This window comes from Squalius cephalus (genome assembly GCF_949319135.1).
Source record: "Squalius cephalus genome assembly, chromosome: 12".
NCBI classification, from domain to species: domain Eukaryota; kingdom Metazoa; phylum Chordata; class Actinopteri; order Cypriniformes; family Leuciscidae; genus Squalius; species Squalius cephalus.
The window spans coordinates 550,001-561,054 of NC_137133.1; the positions used below are offsets into that span (position 1 = coordinate 550,001).

Sequence of the window (11,054 nt, forward strand, 5' to 3'; positions counted from 1 at the left end):
AGTGGGTTCAGGTTGTAGTGTGTGAATGAAACGCAGCATCACACTGGAGGATCAGCAGTTTAACACTGTTTCCTGAACAGACACGGAGAGATAAAGTGACGAGCAACAGGACATGTTGTCGATTGCTTCATTATTATTCCAGCAAAACTGAAGTTTAGTGCTTAGAATAAACCCTGAGCAGAGCTCTTTTAACTTCTGTAAACCTTAGAGATGTGACAAACACATGGTAAAGTGATGAACTGTGATACTGTCAAACTGGAAGTATTTCATAACAGCAGTTATTGTTCAGAAAATGACTCGATATGAGATTTCCTGGAGCTCAAACACGTGCTAGCAACTCCAGGGTCATGGGTTCGATTCCCAGGGAGAGCAAGATCTGATCAAATGTAAATATGTACACTCTAAAAAATAAAAGATGGTTCTTCAAAGTTCTTTACACGTAGTCACAGTTCTATTTATAACCGTATCGTCCTGAAGAACCCTTTAGTTTAGAGTTTAGAGTTCTGTATTGTTTGTTTAAAGGGGTCATGACATGAGAAACCAAATTTGCCGTGATCTTTTGGTATATAAGACGTCATTGTACCATTAAAACTTCCTGCAAGTTTCATAGCTTAAGACGTCCTCCCCATTGTAAACCAAGCATTTATTTAATCAAGCTCTAATTACAGCTCATTGGGGATCCATGGTGAGAAGTGACGTCCCGGTACGAAGTGACGTACCAGTCGTTTGCATATGACTGCCTCCAGCGTGAGACCACTACGCCTCATTTTGCATCATGGCATGGTTGTCACGCCACAGGTGTTCAGTCGAGTGCAGCGAGTGTCTGTTTACTGAAGACGCAGATGTGCTGTTCCTGGCTGTGGACAAACAACATGTCTGAGGACGCTGCCGAACGATCCAGACGTCAGGGAAAAATGGATGCAGTTTTTTTTTTTGCGGACGTCCCAGTTAATTTAAGCGTGTGTTCTCTACATTTCAAGGATGACTGTTTTGAGAACAAATCACAGTATGATGCTGGCTTTGCCAGAAAACGTTTGCTTAAAGATCAGTTTCCAGTTTCACAAAGCTATTTTAGAGCGGTCTATAGTGTTAGACTAAGTCTAAAATTTGCTCATAGACTAGGCTAATGCAAGTTAGACTGTTTCACAAAAATAAAGACTGACTTAATTTAGACCAAAAAAATTACCCCCAGGCTAACTTAAGACTCTATGTTACCTTGGCTACCAGCAGTAACAATCAGTTACATTACAAACAGCCAAAAGAAAAGGGAAAATGGCTCATAATTTACACATTTCTTCTTGTTACTACATTCTCCGCTGAATTTCCCAAGTAAATGTCCTTGTAACTGTTAAACTCCTCCAACAAACACATATTCTCCGCTGGGGTAAACTGCACTGAGCGGCTGAATGCGCTTACTCGATCCGCCATGTTTTTTGTTTTGAAAAGTGTCTTATTTTACCCAGAATGCATTGCAGTGTAGTCCTACTTAAGATAGTCAGAGTTTTAAGTGCTTTGTGCAACGGTCTGATTTAGATGTCTATCTGAAGTCTGACTATCTACTATATCTAAGCCGTAGTCAAAGTCTATCTTTGTGAAACCGGCCCCAGGCCGTGCCGACTATTCTGGGCCCAACGACGCCGCCGCCGCCACAAACTGTCAGTAATGTATTTCATCTTAAAACTACTTTTAGCCAATGACGTTAGCCAATCATAACAGTGGCCGTCAACACTGAACTCTTAAAGGGGAAACACCCCCAAAACAGACTGTCTAAATCAGAGGATGTGAGACAGGGTGGGAAAAGGTCATAAATCACTAAAAATTTAATGTTTTTTGTCCAAAAAACTATAGTAATACTATAATTGCACCTAAGGGAACATAATAAAACAAAAACAAAAACCATGTCATGACCCCTTTAAATCTGTACCTGTCAATCCCACATCAATACTGACTTTCTGGAGCTCAGCTGCAACTACACTCTAAGCAGACTAATGATTTCTTTCTTAATATGTCTATACATTTTGTACCAATCACGTCTTTTTCTGTTTTTGATGTGACCAGCTCTGCTCAGTTGAGGATTCTTATATTCTCTTTTACACTAAGTAACAGAGATATTGAATTTATGATCCATACGGTTCAGATTTTTAAAATTAGGCTTTATGCATAAATGTACCCAGTCACAAAAACAAAACAAAAAAACATTACAGATATCCCATGACTTTATATCACTTTTCCCCATTAACAGTGTAAAGGGGTCACATATTTGAATTCAATAGGCATAAGTTATTTTGGATAAAAGTCTCTGTCGAATGTGCAAAAGAAAAAGAGGATGACGGATTTCAACACCTTGACTTGAAGATCTTTGTATCCAGTGTTGAAGATCAGAAAACGAAAGCAATAGATTTATCCTTGCTGTGCTTTTAATATCTTAAAGCACGACATCAATCATTACAGCACAATATTGGTATTCATCAAAAGTTCTGTTATTACTGCATTATAGCTCATATTTACCTAGAAAAAAAGAAATACACAAACTTCTATTTTAAGAACAATTATTTTGTTATAAGTATACTAAAACACATTAAATACGTATTACTGTGCTTACTGAAAATACCCTGTAATTGTACTCATTTCTTGCACAAAGGAAAACTTTGAACATATTACAAGTACTTTGTTGTGCATAAAGAACATATCATGATAATCACATTTAACAGACATGTTGTAGAATCATACTGCAAAACTCTAAAAGTTATAGTTGGAAACAAGCGCCTAACAAGAAGTATCTGAAGGTACACTGTATTTCAGCTCATACTTCCCTTATGATTGCATTTGCAAAATCGATACTACTTTAGCACTTCATTTGTAGTGATCAAAGTTTCTCTGTGTGCTTTTGTAAAAGCATGAAATAAGCACAATTTCAGGATATGTCCAATTAATACATAGATCCAAAGCTAATGTATTTTTTAGAATGCTATATTTTATACTCATAAAATAAATGTACTTTAAATACAATTTGGTGTATTTCTTTTTCACTCTAGGGACAGGAAACTATCATTTGAAAAGGTTTAAACCTATCGTTACCTCTTCAGTAATTTAAGCATATTTTCAGTATCAGTTTAAAAATGTTAAAAAAAAAATTGTGAATCAATAAATGTCCAAGGTACACTGACAGAGGTTTCATGTCTTATTTCACGAGTTCATCTGTCCGTCCAGTCGTAATAACTAATGGTAAATGTAAACAAATTTGGATAGGAACTTGCTGTCCTTGAAAGAGTTCTGACCCAGACAGCAACATAGTGTCGGCCCAGATCCGGTCCACATCTGGTACACGTGGATCCACACGGCCCAGATGTGGGCCGGATCTGGGCCGAAACTATGTTGCTGTCTGGGGAAGCTTCTAGCAAAACCTCATTTAACAGCATTGAATACAAAGAGAAACGTTGAACGGAGGAGGAGAAGGGGAGGCGGATGTATGCTGGAAGAATAATTGATGCTGGGAATGAATGCTGCTTATATACGCTTATGATTATGATTGACAGGACTGAATGCTTATGCTCCTCCAATACACTCCAATGCAACAGAAAGGTAAATGAAATGACACTGCATTATGGGAAGACCACAAAGTAAGCACATGACTTGTGAAGCGTCTGTGTGGTGATGCTGCGGGTAAAGAGTACAGCTGTACACGAATGACACAGGTCCACATCCAGATGTTCCTCATGCAGAAGAGTGAATCACTGGAGTGATATGGGCGGTATGAAGTGTCAGTGGATGTCTGAGTCAGAAACTGTTGACCACTGCATGTGAACTACAAGCATGACTAACCCAGGAGATACGTGCCTGTGGAAACATTTCTGCACAGTGATATGATGATACTGCATCTCGCACGTGTATGGGAGTAAAGGAATGCCAAATGTTTTTGAAACAAAAAAGCTTGTTGAATTGCACTAATTGAAAAAAAATGCATTGCATTAACTGTGCTTGCATTTTAATGCATTGCATTTTTAGGGCTTGTATTTTTATGGGCTGAAATTCAATGGGTTGTATTTTTAAGTTGTGAATATTTCAATTCCAAACATTCACACGTATTTTCATTATTAAATATTCAATTATCCATATACATTTTTCAGATTCCACTTCCAAAATATTAATTCTGTTTAAAAATATAACCTATAATATTCGACAGGCAATTTTCGGTCCATTTTATTTCGCTTTACAAATTCACTTCCACAAATTCAGTGGTTCAAATTGGACAGAAAATTCAACTTTTGACATCCGGGAATGGCAGGAATATCAGTAGATTGAAAATCTCCATATCTGTTAGTCTTCCTCACCAGCAGGGGGCGCAAGCGGCTGTTGACGAAGACTAGAGCAACGGGTGAGAGAGTCATTCATTCATAAAAACTGATTTACAGAAATGGAGCGAGCGGTAAGTGTGTGTGTGATGATCATCAGGGCCAGTATATATGCGGAAAAGCCTTCTCTACCGTGAACGAGATTATAATGTTATTCCCCGATGCTGATGTACAGATCAAATGTTAAATCCGAGGTAGACATATATTTCTCTGGGTTGTTAAGTTTCCTTAACTTTATATTGGAGCGCTGTCCTGCAGGACTAGTGTTTCCCTCAATACGTCATTCTCCAGGATTCCCCTTCCGTCGGGACATATAAAACACTTAATGGACTAATACATGTGACACTTTCAAAGTGAAATGCTAAAAGCGTGTTCTGTTTTATCTAGATGTTCGTGAATCTGGCAACAATTTATTTTGTAGGTCATTCATAATGAAACGTCCAGTGAGTAGCGCTAAGATAACGCAGACCCTACACTAAACCCTAAACAAAGTGTTAACAAAAGCAAGTTTGAACTTGAAGAGAATGCTGAAGTAGCCGTGTCACAGCTCTGTTATCATGACTGGTGTTTCACAGACTCGTACCCGAGCGCTTCACTGAACTACTGAGCCAGTTTACTACAGCACAAAACACACACATATAGAGCTGCTTATGTGATGCAGACGTCAAAACATGTTCGTTTAACAATCATGCACTATGATAAAAGTGTTTAGCTCATAACATTTTATTGTGCAAGCGAACCGCGTGAAAATAAGTCTTCATTAACTGATAATCTGCCCATGTAATCATTATTAAGTGTCAAAAGGAATAAAAGTTGTTGCTTATTTACTATCTCGTGTTTATCTCAGCTGAAAACTGCAGTTATTTGTATGCATTAGTGCGCTTTTGAGTTTTGCAAAACTCTAGAGGCACATTTTTCCAACGAGCCTGGGTTGCAACATGACATAAATAATAATGCATTTTCAGTGCTCTTGAGGTACAATTAAGGAGCAGATGTAGCACGGATGAAGTCTACAGCACTTTAAGAGCACTTGAAATTTGCAGTTCCAGTTCCTAGTCTAAAGTCAGTGGCGCGTTGCCCATGTTATTCAGATGCTATTTTAAGGGCGCATGCTTGGCCATAATCAATGTAGCGTGTGCTCAATGCGCATACACTTTGCTTCTCTCATCTACACACAGACGCAGCAGTTCACATTTTTAGAAAACCATACATCTTTACAAGGAACAATATTACCACACGAGGGAAATCATTGTGGTGTCCATGAAGATGTGAAGAAATAGGCATAAATCTAGCTTACACATTTACCCAAATTATCATACGCCTGTTTAACCGAAGCTAATCTGGGTGTGTTTCTCCATCCCCAATGTCACTTCTCTGTGTTTTACGGCCCCGACGGGAACGCCGGTCTCCTCGGCTGTGAACCGCTCCTGCAAATCCGCCGTTATAATAGCAATCCGCCATGGAACAAGCGCGCCTGCTCTTAAAGGGAATGTGAGATGACGCTCTGATTGGTTTATTTCACGTTACGCCCAAACCACACCTATGAGTAATGAAGCGACTTCAGACCAACACATTTTAGATTAGCGTCGGGCGCAAGAGTCATTTATCCCGCCGGTATAATAGCAACAGCGCCCGAGATCCGCCCACAAAGATACTTGCGTTTCAGATCGTTAAAATAGGGCCCGAAATGTTCTGAATTTGCAATTCTAAAAGTGCCAATAATCGTAAAATTATTTACTGTTACTATATGCTCTCAAAGATGATGAAATTAGCACCCTTCAAGTGTAACGGTTATGTCATCGCAATATGCAAGACATTCATTTAAATGATACCTAAAACAATTACAATTCAGAAGCCTGAACTCATGACATTACAAGATATTTGGAGTATGTCTTCAACACACTATCCCTATATAATAGTGCATCTCTGACCCACTCAAAGTGCTATTTCAATAAAATGTCTTTTTTTATGTCACTATTAGTAAAATGATAGAAAGACCTCAGTGTATTTTCTGTATGACATGAATGCCCAACACTCTTACAGTGTAACTGAAATGTCACCAAAATAATTTTGAAGTTCACATTAAGTGAAAAACTAAATAAACGGATAACATATAGTCAAGAATAGTTCCTTTATAGAGCTACCAAACATTCTTTAGTTGGATCTCAGAAGTACAATATAAGTTGTTTTGATTTAGTAGACTTTAGGTATACCAGTTTATAGTCCACCACAAATACACGTTAGTACACTAAAGTACCCAAGAATACAGTGTGCTTCACTATATATATTCTTTCCATTAAAGTAGGGTTAGTGATCTCAACAAATCCCTAACTGTAAGTAAACTACTAGCAACACCCTGGTCACTGCCCACAACACCTAGCATCATGGCAGCATGTTCTCAATGGTCAGACAGCACATTTTCATTGGGAAATGTAAAAATCTTGCTCTTCTTCTCAACAGATTTCTGTAATTACTGAAATTCAGCCCAGAGCACTTAACATGCACACTACGTTCAGATCATCTGTCTGATTACTGTCCTCAGACATCGCCTTTAAACGGCTCCATCCTTCAATAACAGCTGCATCACACTGGGACAGATTCATAAATCATAAATCAGTCAGCGCTGAAATGTGCCAGTCAAACTGTTGGGATCACACTGAGGGGTCTTGATCTTCACTTTAACACATCTGACTCTTCTCGCTAGTGCTTCTGCTGTTCAGGAACAACATTTTCTATCCTCCTTCCTCCGACCGCCTGACTGTGACTAATGAATATCTTCAGGAACATGTCATGACTGATGATGACACCCCAAGAACACACAAATCTAATGCCTTTTTCAAAAGCTCTAAGATCTGCTGCATTATGGTACATTAGTAGTTCTTGTAGTGTAAAATATTGTTTAGCAGGGCAAAATCATTGAATATATTTAATAGGGGTGTAACGGTACACGTATTCGTCCTGAGCCGTCACGGTTCGGTGCACACAGTCAGACGACAAATACAGTCACAGGCGATCCACACTCCAATCCAGAAGGAGACGCGCGCGGTAATGCAACACTAGCCGCGTTTCCATTACCCTTCAAATTCTGCAAATTGAAATTGCGAATTGTGAATACGCCCAATGGAAACACGTCAATTTCTCAAAAACTCCCATTTATCGCAGGTTTCACGCTCGCATGAGGTGGTTTTCAGGCAATTCGAAAAAGAAATATTTCGCAAAACTGCAATGGAAACAGTTTTTGCGCATTTACAGTCACCTGACGTAGATGACGCGGTGTGTTTGGACAGAATACGAGACAGAGCTCTTTATTAAACTCATATAAGACAAAAGAATTACAGGAATAATGGATTCTAAACCTCAAATAAATGCCACAATCAAGACCTCGCAGCAGATCTGAGGGAGAAACTCCTCATATGAGCCGCTCACAAGTATAATAAGGGTCGTTCCTCACCATTAATGCTGGGAAAACACACACACATCTCCTTCCATTAATAATAATGGCCAGTGCAGTGGCTGGGATATAGTACATAAACCCACCAACGTCTGTTGCCATGGTTTTTGGATTTAATTATTGTGAGAAGAAGTTTTAGTCGCATAACATCGGTTAATGGAAACGCCGTCATTTTGAAATAGTTTTTTGTCGAAATTTAGAAAAAATCGCAAAGGTTTTCTTTGCGCAAATCTGAAATGGAAACGCGCCTACTGTTTGCTAACCACCACAACAGGAGAAAGAGCATCCTGTTCTCTTTATTTCATAAAAGCACAATGATTTGTTTTTATTGTGACTGTACAGAAATAAAAATAGACCCTTTACAGTTTCGAATGATATCTTATAACTATGACTCATGACAATAAATGACAGAGTATTTTAAGTTGTTTCCACTGTTATGACGAGACAAAATCATTTGTGTCGTGGAAGTCTTAGTGCATCCGGCTTTGTCACCGCATGTTAATGAACTCTCACGTGCAAAGAAAATGACTGCGTAGGCTACACATGTAGGCTTCACATGAATCAAAAATAAAACGAATAAGTTTGAAATCAAACCAATACGTTCGAAAACAGTTGCATTTTACGGCGCAGCATTGGTCAGTCTATCAATTGGAGTAACAAATCAACAATTCCTCTTTTTTTTTTAAGCAATCAGGAATCTGTTTTTTAATCAGCTTAACACAAACATATGCACTATGCAAGAGTGTATTCTGCTGACTGCTTAGTGCTTAATACACCAAATAGGCTGTTCTGTACCAACTACCCCAAGGCGACTAAATGCCACTAGGTGGAACAAACTGTAATTTGCACAATCGTCTGATCAAAATAAATGAAAAGAAACCGAGCATTGAGGAATTGTTGCTTTTTCCTCTTATGAATCCAAAACAAAGGACCTGTGACTTCTGTGTACCGTTACACCCCTGATAATTAAATGATATGTCATGAACTTGCTTTTCCAAACAATATTACCTGTAAACAATTAAAGCCATTACAAAAACCACAACATTTGGAGACTGGTTTTAAAGAATATTGTAGAAAGCTGTAATATTTCTCTTTCTAAAGAAAACTATTTAAATAATTGATTCACCAATTCGTCAGTTGAGTATACAGACACATATATACAATGTTTGTATAAAATATGTTTAATTTGAAATATCTGAGGTGAAGTTAAAGTTAGAAAAAGTTTGACTTATGACTATAGAACCGCCCGATGGCGTCATCATAATATTTGCATATACTGAATTGCGCTTATCTTCTTTCTTGCACATACAGCACTGGTACTTTACATTGCGAAACGTCTCGCTCACAGCATCTCGAGCTGAGTGTCATGACAACAGCAGATCCTTCATCAGAACCAAAGTTAGCTGAACTCTAACACTATTAAAGGGATAGTTCACCCAAAAATGAAAATTAGCCCATGATTTACTCAACCTCAATTCATCCTAGGTGTAGCTATAAGACATTCTTCTTTCAGACGAATACTATAAGAGTTATATTAAAAATGTACTGGCTCTTCCAAGATTTATAATGGCTGTAAATGGCTATTTCGGTTTTGAAGTTCATAAAGGGCATCTTATGTTGGGACCGGGGATCGTGTTTCTAAACCCGTCCCGTTGTTGTCCCGCGTGTCATGGAAACGTAAGCCCACCCACGACCTTTTCCTTAACTTATAAGGGTCCGTGCTCATTTCACGGAATTCTTCCTGTCCATCACGTAATTTTCGGAGATTCCTGTAAAGCTGTACACTGCTCTGCTGCAGCCCGACTGGCAGAATATCGTGCCTTTTTTCCCCCTTACGTGCAACCTATTGGAAAGCCCGGATGAGTTATTAGTTGGGTTAGTAAAATAACGAAATTATAGTTTTTAAGTAGAAAAAAATATTTATGTAAAGAGATATAGTAAAATAAAGATGCGTCCACACCAGCGCACGATATCGCTGTGTTTATCTAAGCGCGTGCTCGTCTGCCGCTTTAAATGCTGTAGGCTACTGCAGGATTGAGTCTGATTGACTGTCTGGACGTTTTTATCGTTCATCAGCTGGATAAAATCGTTCTATAACTATATTGTTTCTCTATATAGTTATCGTTATAGATGTGGTGTGAACTCAGCTATTCTTTAATATTGAGAACGATTTTTAGAACCACATCTTTATCGTTGTCTTTATAGTTAGCCTATCTTTTTTACAGTTATGAACAGACCTTTATGCTTTAAGGACAGGAGCATGTTTCAGCCACAAGAGCAGATCAACTGCTTTTCTGTGCACTAATAGTCCATGAATGACTTGAGTCCATTTAGAAGCTCTCCCGTGTGTCATGACATTAAACGGGACAAACACTTGATAAAAGTGTACAAAATCCCATTTTCCCTTAATAATCATATTGTGAAAAGTCAGACTGTAACTCGTTTCTCGTGAAGTTTTTGTTTCAATGCAATCCAGAGCTAAGAAACCACATCTTATGGTCTATCGGAGCGAGGAACTTTGACTCACCTGCATGATCTCAAGCGTCCGTGCACTTCTGGTGAATCAGATACCGATCATCCATGGAGAAGAGTCGACGTTTGTGTATCCACGTCGGTGTGTAACTGGCCCTGCCGAGCGGGTTCATCAGGTGTGTATCTATGGATCTCGCACACACACCTGGACATCTGCCTCTGAAAGCTTCATCTTCATCATCATCATCATCATCATCATCATCATCACCTGTCCGAGCCCGTGAAGCCCTGCGCGCGGTGTGAAACAGCAGAGGCTCCTCACTCACATCAGCTGAGGCTGGCAACCATGGAGACGAGATTACACGTCACGATGCTGCTGATAACACGCTTTATTATCCGCCAGTCAGCGACACGAATATCTGCTGTGTACTGTTATAGCCTATTATTTACGATATAAAAAACAAACAAATAAATACCTAAAGTCTAAGACCGCATTACAAATGTGGCTTTTTTTTTTTTTTTTTAACCTGGCAATAAACAAAGATTTATGATCTTGAAAATGTAAAATATACATTATGATGTGAAATTAGTAAATCTTCCAGGTTGTGCATTATTTCTAATGCAATGTCAGTAAATAAGTGACACTGATCATGGTGAAGCTCATGCCACCACAGACACACACCAAATACTGAGACACACACACTCATGTTCATTCATTGCTTTTCAGTTTGTATCATGTAACATTTGTAACATTATGGGTCTAGATTGTCACATGTTAA

General features: G+C 38.7%; 1 protein-coding gene across 1 annotated transcript in view; it reads right to left on the reverse strand.

Annotated features, from left to right (window-relative positions):
* htr1e (5-hydroxytryptamine receptor 1E) overlaps positions 1-10,626 on the reverse strand; it is a 48,443-nt gene extending 37,817 nt beyond the window's left edge. Inside the window, exon 1 of the mRNA XM_079887614.1 lies at positions 10,331-10,626. The gene's annotated coding sequence lies outside the window, so the exon portion shown is untranslated. The remainder of the gene's footprint in view (positions 1-10,330) is intronic.
* Positions 10,627-11,054: the final 428 nt, after the last annotated feature.